Source organism: Ixodes scapularis, unplaced genomic scaffold (genome assembly GCF_016920785.2).
Source record: "Ixodes scapularis isolate PalLabHiFi unplaced genomic scaffold, ASM1692078v2 PGA_scaffold47__10_contigs__length_4178495, whole genome shotgun sequence".
NCBI classification, from domain to species: Eukaryota; Metazoa; Arthropoda; class Arachnida; order Ixodida; family Ixodidae; genus Ixodes; species Ixodes scapularis.
Genome location: NW_024609876.1, coordinates 3,903,541 through 3,909,166, shown reverse-complemented (window position 1 = coordinate 3,909,166; position 5,626 = coordinate 3,903,541).

Below are 5,626 nucleotides of genomic sequence, written 5' to 3'. Positions count from 1 at the left end.
GCTGTCGGTGGTCGACGGTCTCCTTCTGCGCTCGGAACGCTTCGTAATTCTGGCCAAGCTAACGGCGACGTTCGTCCAGAACGCGCACGAGTCCCACCCTGGTATTGTAAAGACAAGGAGGCGCCTTCGAGAGAAGCTCTGGTGGCCTGGATTAGACAAGCAAGTCGAAGGCACCATTCGCAGCTGTACAGTCTGCCAGTCTGCTGACAAGAGTGTCAAAACAACGCCAACACCGCTCCAGCCAGTGCCACTGTCCGAAAGACCTTGGAGCAAAGTTGTAATCGACGTTGTAGGCCCCTTCGAGCAAGCACCAGCGAACTGCCGGTTTGCCATCTCAGTTGTGGGCTATGACTCAAAGTGGCCGGAGGTCGCCTTCTGCAGCGACATCACATCGCAGGCAGTCACGAATTTCCTGTCCGTTTTCGCACGAGAAGGTTACCCGACAGAGATCGTCTCCGACTATGGCCGACAATTCACATCAAGAGAGTTTGAGACGTTCCTCGAAGCAAGAGGAATAAAGCACTCGTTCTCGGCAGTCTACCACCCCCAGGCAAACGGCCTGGTGGAGAGGTTCAACAGGGTGCTAAAGTCGTATATTCAGTTAGCGCTGCTGGAACATCGTCCTCTCAAGCCAACCGTCATCGAGTATCTGGGAATCTACAGGGCTACACCACACTCCACCACCGGGTTGGCTCCTGCTGTGCTGCTCCACGGACGCCCCATGAGGACAGCACTTGACGTCGTTGGCCTTCCGACTGCTGAGCTCCACACCAACCCTGCCCGGGAGATGCGTGGCCTTCGAAAGAGGGTGAGAGACCAACAAGCCAAGAGTAAGGCTTATGCCGACCGACGTCGAGCTGCTAAGGCCCCGAGTTTCCAGGTGGGTCACTATGTGAGCGTGCGAAGACAAGTTCATGGCCCAAAGGGTACCCCCACTTTCGGACCACCGTTGAAGGTCCTCAAGCGCGTTGGGCATTGGTCGTCTTACCTAGAGGATGGACGTCCGTGGAATGGATGGAACTTATCGGCAGTGACCAGGTAGTCATGGCCGAACCAAGACTCTTTGCAGAGTTCTCCTTGGTATGACAACACCGAGTTGCCTGGGACGTCTAGGTCGACTCCCACCACATTATCAGAGGGCACACCTCCTCAGTCACCGGTCAGTGTTCCACCTGTGGCGCTCCAGGCGCCAAAGGTGGAGCAAAGTTCACTGTTGCATGGCCAGGAAGGTGACGGAGAGCCCGTACTTCCTGGCCGAGCCCGAAGATTGTGAGTCACCCTTGGGAGATTCTTTTGTTGGACCCGGCGTCAGCGGCGAAGTTTGCTTCGTTTCATCTTCTGTTAAACCAAAACTTTTTTTTTTCTTCAGTAATGTAGCACTGCAACGAGAGGTGCAGTCTTCCGGATTATCTCATCGTCGTGGCTCGAGGCTTGATCCCTTGAAGGTCAGGTGCACTCGCTCAGCGTACGCTTCTAAAGTTGTGAAAATAAAGAGGGGCCGATCATGACACTCTCAACTTGCCGAAGAAAAAAAGAAAAAAAAAAGGAGGAGAGTTTTTGTTGTAAAAGACCCTCTAGCCGAGGCAAACCTCACATGTTTCGTCATGAACACCGAAGATGCGAACACTCGCTTACCCTGGCCGAATTTCAGGCCCTTCTTTGTGTTTGTTTCTGAGACAGAAACCTCTGTTCAAGCGAAATGCAAACTATGTCTTCCGAAAACCAAGGTCCTGGCTGCATGCAAGAAGTCAAATTCCAACCTCAGGAAACATATGAAGGTGAGCTATATTTCTTTATTTTCATCATTCTTGCCCAGCTCGCTTGCACCTTTGCATTTAATTACATTATATTATATTTCTACTTCGTTCTCAGCTATGTGTGAAAATCTGATTTTACGGCAACAGACGAACGCTGTGACTAGTGCCTGTGATTGGCGCTACAATAGAATATGAAGTTAATTTCACGCCTGCACCTTTTGACCGCTGCTTAAATTATTTTACCTTTGAGCTTGAAACCTGCAAGTAGCTCTTACGGTCGGGCTATGATCGTAGTTACAATTCGCCAGATAATGAAAATTTTGTGCTGCCTAACTTCTTTAGCTAATGAACATAAACGCAAAGTTATATTTTGTCTGACTATTGGGAGTGCTTCACTTGACACAATGTCATAAATTGCAGTCGCTGCACCCCACCCAACTCTCGAAGCTGGACAGCGGCATTCGCAAACAAACGGCATGCCATGACTCTGGATCGAGGCCTGAAGCAGAAAGGGAGGCCAAGCAGCTGAAACTGCATGCCTTTCGTTCCGGAGTTTTAACCCAGAAATTATACGAGAAACCCTCGAAAACTTTGTAATCAGGGCGATGGAGCCTTTTTCCGTCGTCGAACACGAAGATTTCCTCAACATGGTGACACGGCTTGCGCCGACCAAGACTCCACTGACGAGACGTGCGCTCATGGAACGCACTGCTGCCCGCTCTGACAAGACCAAGCAGCGGTTACTGGACGAGTTGGGGAGAGCTGAGCACATCGCAATCACGGCCGATTGCTGGAAAAGTTTCAACCGGTAGGTGCTGTTTTATACCATTTGAGCGCGAAAAGATATGATTTAAAACAAGGCTGCCCTTGTATTATTAAATTTTAAAAAAAAAAGAAACAGAAGACGAAAAAGTCATTTCTAGAATCGGGCGAACAGTTTACATTGCTTTTCTCGGTGGAGCTTCTATATTCAAAGGAGAAGTGATAAAACGCAGCGTTTAAAATGAACACAATAAAAGTTTAGCAGCGCTGAGCGTATTAAACAGTTTAATACACCTCAGTGCACACGTGGATGATCGGTGACGGAGTGTTTTAACAAACTGCAGCTCGAAGTACATGGATAGATATTTCGCGCGGCATATGTGATTAATAGAGCTTCACCGGAAATAGAAAACAACGATGGGTTGCAAGGCCGTGCAGGCCCGTAGGTCACCGTTGGCGGGCGGCATATCTCGGGGATCCTGAGTTTATAACCTCCCCTCTGCCCGTTACGATGACGAACTAGATGAGCTTCGCACCGGCATGTGTTCTTTTAATCGCTACAAGGTAGTCCAAATGAAAGACCGCAGGCTACTAGCCGTGCGTCATTGACGTAACGCTGTCTTAACTTTCATACAACAAATTTGGCTTTTTTTTTGGCGCCTATCAAGAAGTATTGTGACCTGATGAAGCATCCCACTGAACGGTGCGGTTGGCACTCAAAATATGATTTTATTCTTTTCAACTTTGAACGAACGCAAGGGCAAGAGAAGGAAATATATTGTCACTAAACGTCATCCCGCCGGCTGTTTGCTGTAATTATATATGCTGAAGTACGGCGGGTGGAACGAAGTATAAACTCGTCGCGTAGTAGAAGAGGCTCCCGAACGTGTTTTCGTCTATCGAAACGTCACAATTTGTGTAAGTTCTTAAAAAAAAAAAAAAAAAAAATAACGCGCGAAGTATACATCCGCAGGTGTCAGTATTTTATACTTTTTCTGTTTTTTCTTTCTACTGATGTTTAGTGCGTTCCTCGGGGTCACCGCCTTGTGGCTCGATTCGCTGACACTGGTGAGAAAGACGGCGGCACTGTGTTGCAGAAGAGAAAGAGGCAGCATGACGTATGAAAAGATTGCCGAGGAGCTACAGGAAGTGTTTCTAGATTACAAGGTGCACAGCAAAGTGGTCAAGGTGATCACGGATAATGGCTCGAATTTCCTCAAGGCATTCCGGTGCAGTACTTTTTAATTGTATACTGCACTATGTGCTATACTGATTACGGACTGGAAGTTTGCATCTTTTTATAGGGTTTATGATCAACATGACGAAGAGAGTGAGAAGTTAGACATACTGGATTTGGCGTCAGTTCTGGAGAATGTTCAGCCGTTTCGTTTCCCTCCACATCAAAGGTGCGCTGCGCACACGCTGAACCTTGTAGCAAGCGTCGACGCCCAAAGAGCCGACCACGACAAGGACTATCGAATTTTAAGCCAGTCGGTCTTCGGCAAGTGCCAGAGCCTCTCGACCAAGCAAAACCAATCAACGTTGGTGGCAGATGAAATTCATGACCTCTGCGGAAGGTGAGTGTTCACCAAATTGCCCTGGGAACAAATCCTAGGATGTTTCTTTTTTTGTTTTTTTATGAGAGTCCCAGTTTTTATAAACAGATGTGAAAGCTACACTTTTGAGTTCTGGGCTGGTAAATTATGCGGCCAGGGGGACATAATATGGTCGAATTGTTACTCTAAGTCATATAATTTTCGAAAATATGGTAATTCAACTTTAGGTCAGTAAAAGAGATTAAAAAAATCTCAAATAGTGAACTTGAAAAAGAAAACACGTCCGAGTGTGTGGGGAGCAGAGCGGTGCGCTAAAACTAGCACTCGTTGAATTTGGATGCATTTTCGGAGCGCAGCACCATATTTTTCTTCAGTTCACCAATTGAGTTTTTCATCACGCTCAGCAAGTTTCTGAATATGTTTATTTTCCATATCCCCCCCCCCCCCCCATAATATGTCTCACAAGCAGTATAATTCACCTACACAGACAACATTAGTGTAACGTTCATGGCTTCATAAGAAAAATCTGAACCGTCTAAAAAAACACCTGTATATTCGAATGAGCGTTCTTCTTATTTAACGCTGCTGAACCAATTAAATGACGCAGGTAGCTTGTTGTGCCCAACGCCACGCTTTGGAATTCACGGTACGACGCGATGCGATGCCTGCAAGGTATATTGGAGGAGAAGCCGCAAAAACTGGAGGAGCTGTGCCTGCGCCGGAAACTTCCGATCCTTCGTCGCCCAATAGAAGCAGATTTCATAAGCGAGTACTGCGAGGTATGTTTATTGTCAGTACTTTTTCTGAATGTACTGTAACAAATGTGATATGTCGTTCTGGCTAGGTGATGAAGCCGATTGCCAACGCGCTGGACATACTGCAAGCGGATGACAAGATGTATCTTGGGTACCTGCTGCCCACAATAACTGCAACAAGACGCAGACTAGCGGCGCTATCCGGCCTCCAGTATTGTAGGCCGCTAAAAAGCGCAATTACCGACGGCATTGGAAAAAGGTAAACCGGTGATACTTCTATAGTGGCGCTAGAAGTTAGGCGATCTTCATTATTTTGGCCCGACGAGCATGTTAAATATTTGAACCTCTTTACAGGTTCGCAGGTGCCATGGACGACACCGCTCTGGTGATAAGCGCTGCCCTTATCCCGCGCTTTAAGCTGCAGTGGGTACCGGAAGCTGACCGTGACAGAGTGATCCAGTTGCTGAAGACTGAGGTCTCTCGCCTGCCACGGCGGGAACACCACGTAACTTCAGACCCCCCAGCGACAGGAGAGCCTGAAGATTTCTTCAGCTTGAACGAGGAAGGCCACTGCAGGCGGGATTCAGAAGCCCAGGACGTCATGCTTTACTTGCAGTAAGACGATAGGACGTCCTGAAGTACCCGACCCTGCACAGCCTGTTTCTGAAATTCAACGCTGCCGTTCCATCCAGTGCGTCGGTGGAACGTCTTTTTAGCTTGGCTGGGGACGTCTTTAGGAGAAAAAGGGGAAAACTCTCCGATAAGAACTTCGAAGTTCAATTGCTTCTGCGAGCGA